Source organism: Macaca fascicularis, chromosome 12 (genome assembly GCF_037993035.2).
Source record: "Macaca fascicularis isolate 582-1 chromosome 12, T2T-MFA8v1.1".
In the NCBI taxonomy this organism is placed as follows: domain Eukaryota; kingdom Metazoa; phylum Chordata; class Mammalia; order Primates; family Cercopithecidae; genus Macaca; species Macaca fascicularis.
In genome coordinates this window covers 22,227,574-22,249,416 of record NC_088386.1, presented here as the reverse complement: position 1 = coordinate 22,249,416, position 21,843 = coordinate 22,227,574, and the positions used below count along the sequence as shown (strand labels likewise).

At 42.9% G+C, this 21,843-nt stretch overlaps 1 long non-coding RNA gene across 1 annotated transcript in view; it reads right to left on the bottom strand.

Moving 5' to 3' along the window:
- LOC135966420 (uncharacterized) overlaps positions 1–21,843 on the bottom strand; it is a 55,224-nt gene that overhangs the window by 6,017 nt on the left and 27,364 nt on the right. Inside the window, exon 2 of the long non-coding RNA XR_010579743.1 lies at positions 14,396–14,600. This is a non-coding gene — a long non-coding RNA (uncharacterized lncRNA). The remainder of the gene's footprint in view (positions 1–14,395; positions 14,601–21,843) is intronic.

Here is a 21,843-nt window from a genome sequence, read left to right as displayed (position 1 = left end):
TAGATACTTTTCAAGGTCAGTTTTTTTCTAATATAAATAATGGTATAATATGGAGAGGTTCCAAGATGGCCGAATAGGAACAGCTTCAGTCTGCAGCTCGCAGCGTGAGGGATGCAGAAGATGGGGGATTTCTGCGTTTTCAACTGAGATACCAGGTTCATCTCACTGGGGCTTGTCAGATAGTGGGTGAATCCCACAGAGCAGGGTGGGGCATCACCTCACCCGGAAGCGCAAGGGGTTGGGGAATTCCCTTTCCTGGCAAAGGGAAGCTGTGACAGATGGTACCTAGAAAATTGGGACACTCAGCCGGGCGCGGTGGCTCAAGCCTGTAATCCGAGCACTTTGGGAGGCCCAGACGGGCGGATCACAAGGTCAGGAGATCGAGACCATCCTGGCTAACACGGTGAAACCCCGTCTCTACTAAAAAAAAAAATACAAAAAAAACTAGCCGGGCGCAGTGGCAGGCGCCTGTGGTCCCAGCTACTCGGGAGGCTGAGGCAGGAGAATGGCGTGAACCCGGGAGGCGGAGCTTGCAGTGAGCTGAGATCCGGCCACAGCACTCCAGCCTGGGTGACACAGCGAGACTCAGTCTCAAAAAAAAAAAAAAAAAAGAAAAGAAAAGAAAATTGGGACACTCCCACCCTAATATTGTGTTTTTCCAAAGGCCTTAGCAAACGGCACACCAGGAGATTATACCCCACGCCTGGTTTGGAGTGTCCCATTCATCTGCCATTGCTGAGACTTGAGTAGGTAAACAAAGCAGCCAGGAAACTCAAACTGGGTGAAGCCCACCGCAGCTCAAGGAGGCCTGTCTGCCTCTGTAGACTTCAATTCTAGGGGCAGGGCATAGCTGAACAAAAGGCAGCAGAAACTTCTGCAGACTTAAACGTCCCTGTCTAACAGCTTTTAAGAGAGTAGTGCTTCTCCCAGCATGGAGTTTGAGATCTGACAACAGACAGACTGCCTCCTCAAGTGGGTCCCTGATCCCCAAGTAGCCTAACTGGGAGACACAAAGATGGGGAAAAAGCAGGGCAGAAAAGCTGGAAATTCAAAAAATAAGAGCGCATCTCCCCCTCCAAAGGAACGCAGCTCATCGCCAGCAACAGATCAAAGCTGGACGGAGAATGACTTTGACGAGATGAGAGAAGAAGGCTTCAGTCCATCAAACTTCTCAGAGATAAAGGAGGAATTATGTACCCAGCACAAAGAAACTAAAAATCTTGAAAAAAGAGTGGAAGAATTGATAACCAGAATAATTAATGCAGAGAAGGCCATAAACGAACAGACAGAGATGAAAACCATGACACGAGAAATACGTGACAAATGCAAAAGCTTCAGTAACCGACTCGATCAACTGGAAGAAAGAGTATCAGTGATTGAGGATCAAATGAATGAAATGAAGTGAGAAGAGAAACCTAAACAAAAAAGAAGAAAAAGAAATGAACAAAGCCTGCAAGAAGTATGGGATTATGTAAAAAGACCAAATCTACGTCTGATTGGGGTGCCTGAAAGTGAGGGGGAAAATGGAACCAAGTTGGAAAACATTCTTCAGGATATCATCCAGGAGAACTTCCCCAACCTAGAAGGGCAGGCCAATATTCAAATTCAGGAAATACAGAGAATGCCACAAAGATACTCCTCGAGAAGAGCAACTCCAAGACACATAATTGCCAGATTCACCAAAGTTGAAATGAAGGAAAAAATCTTAAGGGCAGCCAGAGAGAAAGGTCGGGTTACCCACAAAGGGAAGCCCATCAGACTAACAGCAGATCTCTCGGCAGAAACTCTACAAGCCAGAAGAGAGTGGGGGCCAATATTCAACATTCTTAAAGAAAATAATTTTCAACCCAGAATTTCATATCCAGCCAAACTAAGTTTCATAAGTGAAGGAGAAATAAAATCCTTTACAGATAAGCAAATGCTTAGAGATTTTGTCACCACCAGGCCTGCCTTACAAGAGACCCTGAAGGAAGCACTAAACATGGAAAGGAACAATCAGTACCAGCCATTGCAAAAACATGCCAAAATGTAAAGACCATCGAGGCTAGGAAGAAACTGCATCAACTAATGAGCAGAATAACCAGTTAATATCATAATGGCAGGATCAAGTTCACACATAACAATATTAACCTTAAATGGAAATGGACTAAATGGTCCAATTAGAAGACACAGACTGGCAAACTGGATAAAGAGTCAAGACCCATCAGTCTGCTGTATTCAGGAGACCCATCTCACATGCAGAGACATACATAGGCTCAAAATAAAGGGATGGAGGAAGATCTACCAAGCAAATGGAGAACAAAAAAAAGCAGGGGTTGCCATACTAGTCTCTGATAAAAGACTTCAAACCATCAAAGATCAAAAGAGACAAAGAAGGCCATTACATAATGGTAAAGGGATCAATTCAACGGGAAGAGCTAACTATCCTAAATATATATGCACCCAATACAGGAGCACCCAGATTCATAAAGCAAGTCCTTAGAGACTTACAGAGAGACTTAGACTCCCATACAATAATAATGGGAAACTTCAACACCCCACTGTCAACATTAGACAGATCAACGAGACAGAAAGTTAACAAGGATATCCAGGAATTGAACTCATCTCTGCAGCAAGCAGACCTAATAGACATCTATAGAACTCTCCACCCCAAATCAACAGAATAGACATTCTTCTCAGCACCACATCACACTTATTCTAAAATTGAACACATAATTGGAAGTAAAGCACTCCTCAGCAAATGTACAAGAACAGAAATTATAACAAACTGTCTCTCAGACCACAGTGCAATCAAACTAGAACTCAGGACTAAGAAACTCAATCAAAACCGCTCAACTACATGGAAACTGAATAACCTGCTCCTGAATGACTACTGGGTACATAACGAAATGAAGGCAGAAATAAAGATGTTCTTTGAAACCAATGAGAACAAAGATACAACATACCAGAATCTCTGGGACACAATTAAAGCAGTGTGTAGAGGGAAATTTATAGAACTAAATGCCCACAAGAGAAAGCTGGAAAGATCTAAAATTGACACTCTAACATCACAATTAAAAGAAATAGAGAAGCAAGAGCAAACACATTCAAAAGCTAGCAGAAGGCAAGAAATAACTAAGATCAGAGCAGAACTGAAGGAGATAGAGACACAAAAAATCAATGAATCCAGGAGCTGGTTTTTTGAAAAGATCAACAAAATTGATAGCCCGCTAGCAAGACTAATAAAGAAGAAAAGAGAGAAGAATCAAATAGACACAATAAAAAAATGATAAAGGGGATATCACCACCGACCCCACAGAAATACAAACTACCATCAGAGAATACTATAAACACCTCTACGCAAATAAACTAGAAAATCTAGAAGAAATGGATAATTTCCTGGACACTTACACTCTCCCAAGACTAAACCAGGAAGAAGCTGAAGCCCTGAATAGACCAATAGCAGGCTCTGAAATTGAGGCAATAATTAATAGCCTACCAACCAAAAAAAGTCCAGGACCAGATGGATTCACAGCTGAATTCTACCAGAGGTACAAGGAGGAGATGGTACCATTCCTTCTGAAACTATTCCAATCAATAGAGAAAGAGGGAATCCTCCCTCACTCATTTTATGAGGCCAACATCATCCTGATACCAAAGCCTGGCAGAGACACAACAAAAAAAGAGAATTTTAGACCAATATCCCTGATGAACATCAATGAAAAAATCCTCAATAAAATACTGGCAAACCGGATCCAGCAGCACATCAAAAAGCTTATCCACCATGATCAAGTTGGCTTCATCCCTGGGATGCAAGGCTGGTTCAACATTCGCAAATCAATAAACGTAATCCAGCATATAAACATAACCAAAGACAAAAACCACATGATTATCTCAATAGATGCAGAAAAGGCCTTTGACAAAATTCAACAGCCCTTCATGCTAAAAACCCTCAATAAATTCAGTATTGATGGAACGGATCTCAAAATAATAAGAGCTATTTATGACAAACCCACAGCCAATATCATACTGAATGGGCAAAAACTGGAAAAATTCCCTTTGAAAACTGGCACAAGACAGGGATGCCCTCTCTCACCACTCTTATTCAACATAGTGTTGGAAGTTCTGGCTAGGGCAATCAAGCAAGAGAAAGAAATAAAGGGTATTCAGTTAGGAAAAGAAGAAGTCAAATTGTCCCTCTTTGCAGATGACATGATTGTATATTTAGAAAACCCCATTGTCTCAGCCAAAAATCTCCTTAAGCTGATAAGCAACTTCAGCAAAGTCTCAGGATACAAAATTAATGTGCAAAAATCACAAGCATTCTTATACACCAGTAACAGACAAACAGAGAGCCAAATCATGAATGAACTTCCATTCACAATTGCTTCAAAGAGAATAAAATACCTAGGAATCCAACTTACAAGGGATGTAAAGGACCTCTTCAAGGAGAACTACAAACCACTGCTCAGTGAAATAAAAGAGGACATAAACAAATGGAAGAACATACCATGCTCATGGATAGGAAGAATCAATATCGTGAAAATGGCCATACTGCCCAAGGTAATTTATAGATTCAATGCCATCCCCATCAAGCTACCAATGAGTTTCTTCACAGAATTGGAAAAAACTGCTTTAAAGTTCATATGGAACCAAAAAAGAGCCTGCATCTCCAAGAAAATCCTAAGCCAAAAGAACAAAGCTGGAGGCATCACGCTTCCTGACTTCAAACTATACTACAAGGCTACAGTAACCAAAACAGCATGGTACTGGTACCAAAACAGAGATATAGAGCAATGGAACAGAACAGAGTCCTCAGAAATAATACCACACATCTACAGCCATCTGATCTTTGATAAACCTGAGAAAAACAAGAAATGGGGAAAGGATTCCCTATTTAATAAATGGTGCTGGGATAATTGGCTAGCCATAAGTAGAAAGCTTAAACTGGATCCTTTCCTTACTCTTTATACGAAAATTAATTCAAGATGGATTAGAGACTTAAATGTTAGACCTAATACCATAAAAATCCTAGAAGAAAACCTAGGTAATACCATTCAGGACATAGGCATGGGCAAGGACTTCATGTCTAAAACACCAAAAGCAATGGCAACAAAAGCCAAAATTCACAAATGAGATCTAATTAAACTAAAGAGCTTCTGCACAGCAAAAGAAACTACCATCAGAGTGAACAGGCAACCTACAGAATGGGAGAAAATTTTTGCAATCTACTCATCAAAGGGCTAATATCCAGAACCTACAAAGAACTCAAACAAATTTATAAGAAAAAAACAAACAACTCCATCAAAAAGTGGGCAAAGGATATGAATAGACATTTCTCAAAAGAGGACATTCATACAGCCAACAGACACATGAAAAAATGCTCATCATCACTGGCCATCAGAGAAATGCAAATCAAAACCACAATGAGATACCATCTCACACCAGTTAGAATGGCGATCATTAAAAAGTCAGGAAACAACAGGTGCTGGAGAGGATGTGGAGAAATAGGAACACTTTTACACTGTTGGTGGGATTGTAAACTAGGTCAACCATTATGGAAAACAGTATGGTGATTCCTCAAGGATCTAGAACTAGAAGTACCATATGACCCAGCCATCCCATTATTGGGTATATACCCAAAGGATTATAAATCATGCTGCTATAAAGACACATGCACATGTATGTTTATTGCGGCACTATTCACAATAGCAAAGACTTGGAAGCAACCCAAATGTCCATCAGTGACAGACTGGATTAAGAAAATGTGGCACATATACACCATGGAATACTATACAGCCATAAAAAAGGATGAGTTTGTGTCCTTTGTAGGGACATGGATGCAGCTGGAAACCATCATTCTCAGCAAACTATTGCAAGAACAGAAACCCAAACACCGCATGTTCTCACTCATAGGTGGGAAATGAACAATGAGATCACCTGGACTCGGGAAGGGGAATATCACACACTGGGGCCTATCACGGTGAGGGGGGATGGGGGAGGGATTGCTCTGGGAGTTATACCTGATGTAAATGACGAGTTGATGGGTGCTGACGAGTTGATGGGTGTAGCACACCAACATGGCACAAGTATACATATGTAACAGACCTGCACGTTATGCACATATACCCTAGAACTTAAAGTATAATTTTAAAAAAAAAACAAAAAACAATACATCCAGGTCAACCAGTGCATCAAATCTCCACTCTAGGAGATTTGGCTACAGAGATTGGTCCAGGGTTGAACATATGACATGATCAGGCCTAACAAGTCACAACGAGACTTTAGAATAAGGAATTTTCATGCTCTTCCATGAGAGATGAAGCTGAAAAAATGCAAGATCTGCACCTGCTATAGGCATCTCTTACTACCACAGGGAAGAGCCTAAGAACGAATCATGATGAAAGAGAAGAACCAAGTGATGGTGAATCAAAAAGCACACATTTAAAAAATGAAGTACTGATACAGGCTACAACATGGATGAACTTTGAAAATAGTACGTTAAGTGAAAGAAGTCAGTCACAAAAGGCCACATTGTGTGATTCTATTTATATGAAATATCCAGAACAGGCAAATCTATAAAGACAGAAAGTAGACCAGTGACTGCCCAGGGCTGGTTGGAGGAGAGTGATGGTGGGTAGGGTTTTTTTTTTTTTTTTTTTTTTTTTTTTTTTTTTTTTTTTTTTTTTTTTTGAGGGGGCAAGGGTGATAAAAATGTTCCAAGCTTAGATTGTGGTGATGGTTGCACAACTTTGTGAAGATAGTAAATACAATTGAACTCTACACTTTAAACAATGAATTGTGTAGTATTTGAATTTATCTCAATAAAACCACTTTTAAATGTTTAAATGTTTTAAATAAAACCATCTGGAAAAATACTATTAGTGATGTTTTGTGCACAAAGACCCTGCCATTTTTTTATTTCATTCACCCCCAATACCCTAAGAAATATGAGACACAGAATTCTGATTAGGCTGTACATAATGGAGGAATACAGTCATTATTCATATGGACTAGCTGACCCAGAATTCACAGAGCCATTTGACTGACAAAGAAACTGAAACATGTAAAAATTGAGACTTCCCGTATCACAGGACCAACCAATGGCAGAAGCAGCCTGGAATGGAGTGCTTCCTCCTCTTCCTGTTCCTCCACTTTAGCCATGATCTCTTATTCCCAGAAATGACAAGCTTTATCTGCCACATAGAAGCTAAGGAAGAACAACTGCATATCGGTCTTCAAAAATACAGTCAAAATAGATGACACGCACATTGAAACACCCTACCTTCCTGTAGGATTTGTTTCCAGGAATGGATGCTCTATGAAGGCTTGAGCCATTGCCCACCCAGGGTCACACCCAGGCTAACATCTAGGCTGAGCTAGTGTGCAATGATTCTGGATTATAACAATCATATATTTCACCTCCCCAACCCAAACCTGAAAGACACCCACTTCTGGAAACACATCTGAAAAACCGCTGGAGCAATGCTTCTCAACCTGTAACTTAGAAACCACACAGAAATCTTGTTAAAATCACTGTTCTGGTACAGTAGGTGTGGAGTGGGGCCTGAGATTCTGCATTTCTAACACATGCAGCTGACGTCCATGTTGCTGGTCTGGGAACCACATTTTGAGTAGCAAGGCCCTCTGTGACTCTGATGAAGGTGGTTTGCAAATCACACTTGGCAAACACCATTCTAAAGTCTCACTGGCATAGAATTTTCTATTGTAGTCAATACATACCCACGGTTTTTGTCATGGCTTATTAATATTCCATGGAAAATGTTAGTTGTTACAATATTTCACACATTAAGATCACAATCCCTTCAAGCCGCTCCCCTTAGCACAGCTATTCACAAAGCAGAATCAGCATCAGCTGGGAAAGGCACATTCTCAGGCTATGCCCGGACCTATCGCATCAGAAACAATTAGTTTTTGTTTGAACAAGCCCTGGTGCTCAATAACATTTGAAAACCACTATCTTAGGGTAATAGACGGTGTCTGAATGTGGCCTCCCAGCCTCTCTGCCCCCAACCCCCTGTACTTTTTGTTCCTCCAATGTGCTTTGAGGACTTCCTAACTGCTGTTAGGAAGCAGCTAACTAACTAACCTAACTATCAAATTAGTTATTTCAACCCAAACTTATTTTTAATTAGGCAAAGCAGAATTTTTTTTTTTTTTTCAGCAAGAAAAGCTGCTTTTCTAAGTGGGCACAGCACATTATCTTAGTTCCATAACTTGAGGAGGCCCACATTGCCTGGGCTCTTTGAGGCACTGGCTTCCACTTCCTCCCCATGTGGCCCCTAGGGAACCAACACTGTCCCAGGCAGAAAAGGAGTGTCAAGGCCTCTCAGGGAGGACGGAGAGCTAAGCTCTGCTTGCTTCCTCACCTTTCAAGAGCCAATGCTTTCAGAAGTTCTCCTACAATCTGCATTGGGGTAAGGTCAGTTGACGGGAAAGAGCCCAGGCAAAGGGAAACTCATGCAGTGTGGAGGTAAAGGTTGACCTGGTGACCTAGGCCCCAAACCCATCACTGTAGCACACCCTGCTTGGAGACTGAGAGCCAAGCACACACATGTCTTGCATTGGAACCTTGGGGGCAGCGAGTCTCCTTCATTGTTACGTCCTTGGCACCCAGCACAGTGCTGGTACAAGGAGGAATACAGTCATTATCCTTGTGGACTAGCTGTCTGCAGACCGACCCAGAATTACAGAGCCAGGATCTTCATTTGACTGACAAGGAAACGGAAACACGGAAAAATTGAGTGACTGCCGCTGTCACAGGGCCAACCAACAGCAGAAGCAGCCTAGAACCCAGACCTTCACACTCCAGGGCCTTCACCCCCACACTCCACACCCAGACAAACTCAAGGTCAGCCTTCAGTGCTTTTCTGTCAGAATCAAGATACACCTGGGATGTATCCTGGTGTCATTCAGACCCAATGGTGCAGGGTCTGAATTGTTTTAATTAATATTAAATTTTGGTGTGGAGAAAGGGGGTCACTGAAACAAGTTAGTTATTTCAAGCCAAACTTATTTTTAATCATCTTGGGTTTTTATAAACTCCCACTCCCAGTACTAAAAATGTTGCTGATAGAATTGCACTGGAATTGGACTAGTCCGTAGTCCAATTTCCTGAACTAGAGTCAAGTGTGAAGAGCTAGTCAAAATGAAACATGGGATCAGGGCTTATTTCCCTCAGCAGTTCCTCATTAGTGAGAAGGGGTGTGGCTGACAATCTTCATGGCTGGGCATTGTTTTGGAGGTTTTACACTGGAGAAAAGATGTTATTTGACACAAGGTCAAACAAGCATAGGAAGAAAAAAAAAACTTTTCTTAATAATTAAAAAAAAACCTTGAATAAGTATAAATATTGATTGACTCCAGACAAGTGTCTGGAAATAAAATGATTTTCTAAAATTTCCAGAATGCATTATTTATTGTGCATGTCACTGAGGTAGGAGAATAGTATATTAGGAAATCCAGAGAGTTCTCGAATTTTTAAAAAGGGACAGGTTGAGACTCAGTTGCAGTATTGCTGACAAAGGCTTCCGAATTCCTCTCTGAAGGTTATGAGGGCAGCCTCTCTATGGAGAGACACCACACCCAGTTGTAATGACAACATGCAAAAGGACTCAGAGGTCACTGACACTCAGGAGATCTACTCCAAAACAGAAAGAGCACGCCTTCCAAATGTCATTAGCAATTATTGTAAACCAAAAATAAAATTCTAAGCAACCCCCACCCAGCCCCATAGTCATCTGAATAGACTCCTTCCTCTTGGTCTGGGCACTCTCAAGTTAACCTGAAAGACTGTTTCACTGGTTCAGGCCATGACAGGAAGGGAGAGTCAGACACACCTCATTATGCCCTCCTCCCTTTTGGAATTCAGGAAAAGTTGACTAGCAGTAAACATCAACAGAGACCTCAAGTCTTATAAGAAATATTTGTTATCTTTTCTCTCTGAAGCCTGCTACCTGGAGGCTTCATTTGCATGATACAACTTTGGTCTCCACAATCCCTTATAACCCAGACATTCCTTTCTACTGATAAGAACTTTTTCAGCCAATTGCTGAAAGCAAATTTTTAAATCTACCTATAACCTAGAAGCATCCCCCCGACCTTGTCCTGCCTTTCTGGACTGAACCAATGTGTGGAGATATATATATACATATATATATATATATATACACACACACATATATGCCATTCTCCTGCCTCAACCTCCTAAGTAGCTGGGACTACCAGCACCGACCACCTCACCCGGCTAATTTTTTGTATTTTTAGTAAAGACGGAGTCTCACCGTGTTAGCCAGGCTGGTCTTGATCTCCTGACCTTGTGATCCGCCCGCCTGGGCCTCCCAAAGTGCTGGGATTACAGGCGTGAGCCACTGCGCAGGGCTCCAATGTGTATCTTAAATGTATTTGATTGATGTCTCATGTTTCCCTAAAATGTATAAAACCAAGCTGCCCCGTGACCACCTTGGGCACATATTCTTGGAGTCCCCTGAGGGCTGTGTCATGGGCCATAGTAACTCACATTTGGCTCAGAATAAATATCTTCAAATATTTTACAGGGCTTGACTCTTTTTGTTGACATTATTGTTCTATTAAACAACCTTACAGTATTTTTCCAACCTTTTTAAACTTTAAACCTTTTATATTCATTATCAATTTGCCCTCACAACAAACCTATAAAGCATACAGACCACATGATGTGCCAGTTTTCTTTACGGAGTACCTACTATGTACCGGGCAAACAGGGACATGACAATACGGAACAAGACAGATGTGTTTCCTGCCCGTATGGAGCCAAAAGTCTTGTGGGAAGTCAGATATTTAATAGGAGTTCCATATGAAGACAACTTTTGTTCTTTCTATCCATCATTCAACAATCATTTATTAAAAGGCTGCTTCATCCCATATGCTTGCCAGGCACTGAGACCCAAAAACAACAGAGACACAGCCCTACCTATAAAGACTTCCTGTCCCTGCCTATAGGAACTTCCTGTCTAGACAGGAAGAGACTCCAAACAAGAAAACAGTGCTGGGGCAGGGGAAGCGGGGTGGAGGGGATAGGGCAGGAGCACAGATAATTTCATTGAAAAGGTATTTGAGCTGAATATGAAAATAATTTGTGGGACTTTTGCTTTTAGGAGAAAAGGTGTCTTCTGGGCAGAAGAGAGAAATGCATGTTATGCTCAGGTGTGAGGGAGATTTGTGGGTTTGGGCAGCTCTGGGAAGGCTGTGAAAAGAAGGGCTAGTGGAGGTGTGGCCACAGGGGCCAGCTGGTGCAGGGGGTAGAATTCCCGTGCTACAGAGGTGAAACATCATCCAGGCAAGTGCCTCACCGAGGCATTCATATAATCAATTTTCATTTTAGAAAAAAGAATCCTATTTCCAAAGTGGAGTATGGATTTAAGAGGGTGGTCACGGAAGTGAGGCCAGTTAGGAGTTACAGTCTACAATAGGATCATTCAACTCAGTATTTTTTTTTAAATAACTACACAGGGAAATGAAAGGATTATTTAATAAATCCAGGGTGATAAAACTGTGCACTAAGCACACTATTTGTTATTTCATGTAATTTGCCCAGCATCTTTACTAGGAAGGTCTTAGTATTCCTATGTTAAAAATTAGAAGACTGGGGCACAAAGAACTCAGGAAAGTTTCCCAAGGCTGCATGTCTAGTAAGGAACTGCAATCTGAACTCAAAGTCAGCCCACCCATCACCATACATTGCACGGAGCAGACACTCAGTAAAGGTCTGTTGTGGCTAGGTGGGCAAGTGTTGGTTGCCAAGTGAGGAGTGAACGCAGTGAATATTGGGGGTTGTAAAAGAAAGCTGTTGGAATGGTTCTCAACCACTGGGAATTTCACCTTTCAATCCCTGAAAGTGTCATCCAGCCTCCCTGTCTCCTGATGGAGAAACCTGAGAAACAAACAAACAGCAGTCTCTGGGAAGATCCACCACAACCTCATTTACTGAACAAAGGGTGATGGAAATGGTTGAGAATCAGGCCACAGGGACAGAGTCGGTGGATTCTGGCTGGGTCTTCTCTTTCCACCCACTCTGTCTGCTCAGCAGGACCATACATCACGTTTCCCTCAGACTGTTAATTAGAGAGACACCCGCCACCCCGACACAACGCGGTAATTATGAAAACAGAGCACTGTGCACAACATAACATGGAAATGAAGTGACATGCATCCAATTAATTAAACTTTCACAGCTCCGATCGGTTTTAATTAGAGAAGCTATCCTTTTCACTCTTCTCTTGATCAATACATGAGCTTTGCAATACATACATATTTTTTAGTCAATTAGCAAACAGAAAAAAAAGTCTACTGCTGAGGGTTCCATGAACTCTTCCACAAGCCACACCTGTGTGCACTGTCCATTTTTATTCTCAGCAGAATTTACAAGGAACACTGGATTTCAGACCCTGCGGCTTGTTTCCAAGTTAAAAAAAAAACAAAAGATGAGAGCTGGGAAATGGCAGCCCCATTGTTTCCTTTTATTATTCTTGTTTATAGACCTAGATAATGCATTCAGCACTCCAGAAATTAAGAAAAGCTCACAGAACAATGTCAGCAGAAGAGCCAAAAGCTGTGTTTCTTCACATCATCAGCATAGCACCTGAATACCTTTGAAGAACAGCTCTTTCAGTCTGGGAAGGGCATCCTTTTTAACAGAGCATTCAGCTTTTAGAGGGTTGTCCACAGCTCAGTGAGGATCAGATGAAGGAGATGCTAGCCCTTTGGATCAGCCAGCTCAGCCCTAGCAATTGATGGGGTCACAGGTACAGCAGCCAGATCAGCCTCATATAAGATATCGTCAGCACCACCCATCTGATGGGTGATGCTTCAAGCAGGCTGCAGTGTGCTGTGTTCCTGATCTGTCTCCAGGTGAATTTTTAAATCTCAACATCAGGCAAGTGAGAAAGTCATAAGAATGGAATAAACAACACTTTAGTAACCAGGGGAGTAAAAAAGAACAGAAGAAATGAGGTGCAGAATGGGTTGGGCAGCTCAGGAAACTGAAGCACAGACTGAGACATACAAATAAGGGTATTTTATGTTATAACCACTGTCTGCACATTAAAAGTACTAATCTGGGTAGTAATGAAAGCAAAACAAACCCCGTAAAGAACCCCTGTGCAAGATGCAAATAAGGAGCTAAAGAGCACAGGCTGGCAAAGGTTGAAATCCCCACCTTTGACAGACATAGCTAATGGATCATAGCACCCTTTCACACCAATTCCAGACATGACTTGGGAAATTATATCCGTTAGTTTGACTTCAGCTGCACATAACAGAAACCTTGACTCAAACTGGGTTAAACAATATGGAAATGCATTGTCTCACGTAACAGGAATTTAGGAAGGTCAGAAGAAGAGTGAACTTTAGGGTTTGTTGATTTGGGGGCTAAATTAAGTCATCAAGGGCCTAGTTTCTCTCCATCTGTCTCTTGTTTCATCCTCAAAATTGGCTTCATCTTTAACCTGACTGAAAGATGGCTACAGCAGAAATCATATCCAGGACGACAAAGTCCAGAGAGATCATCTTTCCCTACCTAGAGGAGAAAACTGACCTTTCCCAGAAACCACCAGCAGGCTTCTCCTCACAACTCAGTGTTCAGAGTCAGGTTGGTTGCCCTTTTCTCAGTTAGTCACTGCCCCAAGGAAGGAGATGATAGACTCATCCATCTGGACTGGAGTGGATGTGGGGAATAGCCATAGTGTGTCCCCTATAAAAATCTAATTCTTCATAATGTTATGGCACCCACTACCAACTACTGATCAAATTGGAACCAGAGAGAAAATGTTCTTGGCCTTCCTTGGACTGGGGAAAGAATCAACAGTGGAGAGACTAGTAAGCATGGCTTAGTAAGGGTGAGGGAGTGACAGAGGAAAAGGGGATATCATTTTGATTGGAGAAGAATTTGAGAATGAGTTATTGGGGTTGAGGAAAAGCCTGGTACCCCTCATCCCCAGAGATCTGGCATAGCCTACCTAAACTTATAAAGCAAAGGTCGTCAGGGGACGTGATACATGTACTGGCAGCTATGGTTCCATATTATGGATGAGAAATCAGGTTACTGTGTACATCTCAGGCAAGGAGTCTAAATCAGTTGTCATCTTACAAAAGAAAGGTGAAATAGGAATCATAGATCCAGAATCCAAGACCTCAGAGAAAACCACAAGCATCATTCATGAAAAAGACATCCCAGGGATGTGGTACCTAAAGGAGAAACATGCGCCAATCTCCTTCTGGCAAAGACCACCATTTTCCTGAGAGGCAATCTTAAAGACCCTTCTCTCTTGGTTTAAGGTAGGTAGGAAGAACCCAATAACTCCCACTCCAAAAGAAATTCTTACTCTCCCATCTCTCCCCAACTCGTCCCTTCTCTCACCTATCACGTGGAAGTGGTAATGGGCTGGATTCCACGGGGATGTTCTTTTAGCAAGTCCTGCATGTAGAGAGTCTGGCGCCTCTCTTTAGAATGTGAGGATATCTGTCACTGCCACCTGTTGTTTTCAACTTTGCAGCTTCCAGTGATGGCAGTCTGGGGGAGGGGTGCATATTCAACATTCTGATTCAATCATCATCATCAAAGACTGAAGGAAAGGAGAGAGAAGAGAGGTGAGGTTAGGTGAACATAGTATAAATGGGTTAAATTCTCATTTTTCATAGTGGGAGTTAAAAATACTATCTAACATTCATAAACCAAGAAATAGAACATATTGTACGGAGATAACCACCAGAAGAATTAAATCATAAACAGGTTGAAGCAGGGGCTAGGGAGGGGTACTGACAAGGCAAGAGACTGCAGCTTCCCATCCCAAGTTCTTCTGGACTACCTCCATTACTTTAATAAACATTTAAAACAAAATATCTGAGAAGATAAATAACTCTTGCATTCCCACTGTCTGACATGTAGTAGGTGCTCAACATTTATTTATTTATTCATTCATTCTGAGACAGAGTCTTACCTGTCACCAGGCTGGAATGCAGTGGTGCAATCTCAGCTCACTGCAACCTCCGCCTCCCAGGTTCAAGTGATTCTCCTGCCTCAGCCTCCCAAGTAGCTGGGATTACAGTTGCCCACCACCAACAACACTTATTTGTTAAATGAACCAATGATATGTCCAAGTAAGAGCAGAGGTTTGGCGAGGTGACAAATCTGTGCTTCACCCTTCAGAGCTGAAACCTTGGGCTTTCTTAGATGAGTTGGTGTCAGATCACCTGTACATTCAGCCCTGGACTCTCATTCTGGACCTAGTCTCTTACAAACTTAGAGGAGCAATTTTGAATGTTCTGTTGACTTAAAATTTTGACATCAGAAAAACAACTTTGATTGCTGATCATAGCAGACAATTTTACAGTTCTCCATCGAATAAGTCCCATGAGTTAGTCTGGGTGTAGACCAGGTGCCCCGCTGAATGGCAGCATTCAGAACTCTCAACATGAGTAACCGACACAACAGGGAGATCTCTATGGGAGAGCCAAAGGTAGCTGTGTCATTTGGAGCAGCCTAGCAACTTTACCTAGTGGTCTAATGCCTAGACATAATCAAGTATCTAGGACAGGTTATGCATATGCCAACTTGGTCAATGTAACCTGCCCAAGTCCCCCACCCATTCATGGACATTGACCAAGAGATGGGCACTGACCAAGGAACATTTTCAATAAGTGATTTTCCTGAGGATTTATGGGGAAAATTCTTGATGGTGATAGAATGTTCCTCAAAAGAGCAATTGGGGCCAGGTGTAGTGACTCACCCCTGTAATCCCAGCACTGTGGGAGGCCAAGGCAGGAGAATCACTTGAGCAGTGGGAAAATCCCCTTGAGGATCAGTATGCTCCTGACAGGTCATGTCCTTAAGTTTCCCGTTGATGGTTTCAGGAAATCTTTAAGTTATAAACAAGTATTCTCACATGTTGATTTGCAGTATCTATTGGGCAGGAGCTATCTGAACATTAAAATATTAAAAATCAGGTTGGGCCAGACGCAGTAGCTCGTACCTGTAATCCCAGCACTTTGGGAGGCCAAGGTGGGCAGATCACTTGAGGCCAGGAGTTCCAGACCAGCTTGGCCAACATGGCAAAACCCCATCTCTACCAAAAATACAAAAATTAGCCAGGTGTAGTGCCACACGCCTGTAGTCACAGCTACTCAGGAGGCTGAGGCATGAGAATCACTTGAACCCAGGAGGTGGAGGTTGCAGTGAGCTGAGATTGTGCCACTTTACTCCAGACTGGGCAACGTAGCGAGACTCTGAAAGAGGGAAAGAGAGAGAAAGAGAGGAAGGAAGAAAGGAAGGAAGGGAGGGAGGGAAGGAGGGAGGGAAGGAAGGAAAGGAAGAAAGAGAAAGAAGGAAAGAGAAGGGAAGAGAAGGAAGGAGGGAAGGGGGGAAGGAAGGAAGGAAGAAAGAAAGAAAAAGAAAAGAAAGAAAGAAAAGAAAGAAAGAAGGAAAGAAAGAAAGAAAGAAAGGAAGACTGAATTGGTTACAAAAGTTGCTTGTGATGATGTGATAACTACTGACATTGGGTTTGCATGTTTTAGTTAAAAGTGTGCACTATGCAATTTACTTAAATGTTCAAAATACATGCATTGGATTAGTTGCAAAAAAAAAAAAAAAAGTGAAAAATGCTGGTCTGATTGATTCCCTCTAGGGTGTCCTCCGAACACGAGGTCACCATCTGTCCGTGAGATTCACTCCCATTTCACTGCCCCAAATGAGTCACTAGCCCTGAGCAAAATAAGGCTAGTGGCTGAGTTTTACAGGCTATCTATGAAGAAAAATATACTGTACGCTCTGCTTAAAGTAAGGTGGTGCCAGATTCTGCATCCTCTGGGGCCCAGGAACTGCCTGAGCATGTTTTTCCTGCAGAGAGACTCCACCATCAGAAATAGTTCTATTCCTTCTTCCCTGTCCTTCTCTCCAGCTCACCCAAAGTTGCTCAAAGGATATAGGGGTGGTGGCAGCAGACCTTATGTGAGAGTAATGCACTATTGGCCACTATACATTCTTTGCCATAACCAGAGAATGGTTTTGAGGGAATCACTAGGTGAAAAGAATCTAGTAGCTAAAGCACACGCATGCAAAACCCTCCCACCACAGTCTCAACCTGTGATCCATCCAGTACTCATTGCTTTGAACTTCTGTAGTAATCACAGGCCTGCTCCTGTTATTTGCAAAATGGGGGGTGCCAGATACTCCATTTTCTAACCTGGTATTTTGCATCATGACATAGGCAAATGATTGGCCCAAGATGATCCTATAGGTAAGCAAGGATGTCCAGGCACAGGCTAGGAAATTCTGTCCTGCTGAATTTCCAATGGAGCCATCTCCAGCTGCCTTTGAGTATCTCAAGTCGGCTTTAATCAAAGATAAATAAATCCAGGCAGCAGTGAGGTGTTCTTGTTCGTGTGGACCTCCCTTCATTTTTATTACAGTTAAGGTATCATGCAGTACTGCCATAAAATTGAGCAGAGGACAGTTCTAGTCATGGACTCAGATCACAGCCCTTTGTCGCATAGGGACTTAATGCTAACAGCCACTGCAACATCTGTGTATTGGTCAGTAGCAAAGGCATCCCTCCTAGGGTGAGAGGACAACAGGTTATTTGAATTATGTCCTTTCTAGCCTTCCTCTTTCCATCTATACTTCCTGAAGGCTCACAGAGCCACAAAGAGGAGACCCCACTAATGGTTTGGGGGTACCACAATTACTGCTGTTTCCAAAGTGTAACATAGATTCAACTTCAAAGAAAGAATACCCCTTGCTGGTTAATGTTAGCTAAGTGGAGGAAGCAGAGGAGGAGGAGAGACAGTTGTATAAGACAGAGAGCCTTCGTGCTGGTTTAGTTATTCGTTTGTCACAGTGATTTACACTGGGGCTATTCTTGCTTCATTTTCACTCCAATAATGAGCCATTTATGGAAGGCTACACGGTACTTGCCTGTTTTATTGCCACAGAGCCCAGCAAGCTCCTCAGAATGTTTTCTCAACAAGCAGAAGATGTCCCTCCACATCTTGGGACGTGAAAAACAGTTCTTATAGATGTCCTGAGATTTACTCGCTCGGAGGCAGCGACTCCGGCAATGAGCTGTAGTGGGTCTGCCTCACCAGCAGAGAGTGCCCTGTTGTCACTTTTCTCTCCTACTCTCAGGGCCAGGTTGGATGTGGCTCTGGAGATGGGGCAGAACCAAGAGTCAAGGGAGGTACACAAATGGGTTTTTTGTTTTTGGTTTTTAAAGAATGCCTCCCGGGATGATGTCAGACTTGCACCACACATAATTATTTTGCTTTGGGCAATGTCCTTTGACCCAAACTATTGTCAATCCTAACCGAAGAGTAATTTTCTGAATGTTGTGCTTTCATTATTATGACAGCTGCTCATGTTTGCAAACCACTTATTTCAAAACAACACACTATTCAGATCTCCATGATTACAGGCGCAGGAGACAAGGGGAGAAATGTGACTCTCACCAGCCCGTCAGGGCTCCTAGTTCTGACAAGATGGTCACAGCTACGGGCTTCCCATTCCAAAGGCCCACTCCCACTAGAATTCCATCCACTCATCTAACTCCAGTCTTCCCAATCATCTTCTTCCAATGGGAGGATACTGGTGACAAATACTCCAGGTCACAGAGATTTCACCTATGTTAATGTAATGTAATTCCTGTGGCCAAAGTCTTAAAGCTGGGGCAGCAGTAGCTCAAATGGTCTATAGCCATGCATCTGAATTTTATCTGTGTAAAACTTACTGGTTCATCAGAACAGATGCTGTCCAACCCTCTTGTCGCAGCCACCACTTTCTTCTTTCACCTCTCTCCAAAGTCTCCCATATCACAATGCCATCCATTTGGTTAGTAGTTTTCATGCACAATCCTTTCCATTTTTCATCACACTTTCACTGCAAGATCTCATTAGAATCTCATAATGCAAACTTAAGGTAAGTAGAGAAGGTGTTAATGAGCTTTTCCACTTATCCCAGGCAATACTCTGTTCCGTGTTCCCATATGTTGCATATTCCTTTATTATAGACGTTTTTGCTGTGGTGTAATTATTCCTTTACCAAGTTCTACCACTGTGTGTTTCCTTAAGGCAAGAGCACAGATCTATCTTAACAGGCTTATAGCAGCACCCACCCCCACCACCAAAGCTTTGCAAAGTCCTTGACATACAGTAAGTATTGAATAAATGCTTGTTAATTTGAATTACTATACCCATTTGACAGATAAGATAATCAAGTCACACAAAGGAGCTAAATAATACCAGACGCTACAGCTACTGCTTGAAATGAGTAATGGAAGAACATGGACCAACTCGAGGAATAAACAAAGAGAAAACACCTATTGCATTCTGACTCTGGAACAAATGCCCTGAAGAGATATAAGGATAAAATCACAAGACATGATCATAATCCGAGACTCTCATCCAGGACCCCTTTAACTTCTCTGTGTCTCAGTTTTAACTCATTCAAGGGAGGCAGGCTGAAGGATAAGATCTATCATGGCTCATTTGCATGACCTCCTCAGTATTCTGGTTGAGGAAATACGTGTCATCCGTTTGCACAAATGTACTATAGACATGCCAGCGTACATATGGCCATGGGATTAACAAAACAACATGCCACATGGGCAAATGGAATCAGGTTGAAAGAGCAGTCCAGACCACCCTGAAAAAAAAAAAAAAAGCCTAAAGGAAGCGAGAACTTGGAGAACCAAAGAGTGAAGCAGGATTTATAGAAGAAGTGAGGCCAGGGCTGTGCCTAAAGTTGAAATTTATACAGGCAAGAATGATTGACGGGGGTGGAAATGAATGGAGGGGATGCACCAAGTGTGTGTATTTAGAGGACAGGAATATCAGGAAGCAGGGCAACTACTTTTCCAGTGGTCTATGCCTGCATGTGAAGGGAGGTATTTGAGGAAAAAAGAAAGCATGTCTCCACTTCAGTCCGGTGTTATTTCGTCTCTCATCTGAACTCCATTCCCGTTTCATTTATCCTGCTGGTCTCCCAATCTAAATTAGGTTTTGCCCCATTGTACAATCTCATAGCATTCTGAACTTTAACTTCACAGCAAAAATCTTAATTATACATGCACGTAGGCTATTATTTCTCTATTGCCTCTATCTCCGGCAAGACTGAAAAGTCTTTGAGAACAAGACCTGCCACTGTTTTATTCACTGCTGAATCCCTCTCCCCTAGCATATAGTAGGTGTGCAGTAAATGTTCAGTGAACTACTACATGAAAATCAGGAATATGTGAAAAACAGGTCTGTCTGATGGCGGGGCTGCCTTCCAGGGCACAGTTGCTGTGGCTGCCTGGGCAGCTTAACTCAAAGTCAAGTGAGGTCATCAGCGACAGGTGCAAACACCACCCAGGCCGAAACTCTGAAGTCTGAGTGTCACAGAGGGTGAGAATGGCCTATTTCTGTTTGAGAAACACCACCACCAAGTTTCATCAGCAGACCCTGCCTTTGATGCTGCACCACATCCCCTCCCCATTTCCTCTCAGTCAAAACGGAAGACCCATTTCTTTCCAAACAAACTTCTCTTGAGGTCCAGTGCCCTCCCAGACCTCCCTAAACCCACCAATCCTAGCACCCTGCCTCCTACTCGGTCCTGCAATGAATGACTTTGTCTGTACCCATTCAGATCCATACCTGCCCTGTGGTCTGCTGTGCTTGTTTCTGTGTTTAAAGGGTTGAAGCAACTGAGTCTCAGAAAGAGCAGGTGACTTTGCAGGTCACACAGCTAAAAGCCCAGTCAAGGGCATCCAGAGCGTAACGCTTTGTCATGACACTAGTTGCTATTTTAGTGCTTGCTGGACTCTGCGAAGTGCTCACATGACTCCTGCCGATCCTCACACCAGCCCTGTGAGACAAGTATATTATGAAGCCCAGTTTACCAGAAGGCCTAAGTCACAAATTAGTTGCATAACCAGCTCAAGGCCACTCTGCCTGAAGTCACAGATCTGATTCTAACTCGAGACTGAAGCTGACCACATAGCCTCAACTCTCCCCTACATACTCATCACATGGCTGCTGGATGATTTTTTTCTGCTCCCAGATTCTCACTTATTCCACTGGATGCTGCTTGAGCAATGGAGCCACATGGTGGGACAGTGGCCCCTGGTCACTGAAAGGCATTTCACCCAGAGGGACCCAACTTCAGGAAGTAACAAATTCAGCCTCTAGCACCCTCACACCTGCCTCCCTACTTTTCTCCACGCCCCTTCTTTCTTGCTTTCCCATCCACAGCAGGCCCCCCACCAGGCCTTTCCTCCCTGAGCCCAAACTCTCCTCCTCCCAATTATCTTCACACCAAACTCAGCTGGTTTTCTAGGGGGATGCATCTGACAAGCACATTGACTGTGACTAGCGCACCACCTACCCCAAATATGGGGCATCCTTTACAATTCAAGCACATCTTATTTCAGCCAAATCTGTCAATTCTGCAGTAAAAATGTTATAGCCTGGGAGTCACCCCATCAGGGGCGCATGTACTTGCATTTTAACACAGAACAACCTTAGGAGGGAGAAGAAGGCCCCAAACATGAAGGCTGTAAATATGGATGTTCACCTCTTAACCTCTCCTGGCCCCAGCCCTCTGAAGCTGGAGGCTTAAGAATAGCTGCCACAGGGGGGCAGACACGGTAGCTCATGCCCGTAATCACAGCACTTTGGGAGGCCGAGACGGGAGGATTACCTGAGGTCAGGAGTTCGAGACCAGCCTGACCAATATGGAGAAACCCTGTCTTTACTAAAAATGCAAAAATTAGCCATGCATGGTGGTGCATGCTTATAATCCCAGCTACTCGGGAGGCTGAGGCAGGAGAATCGCTTGAA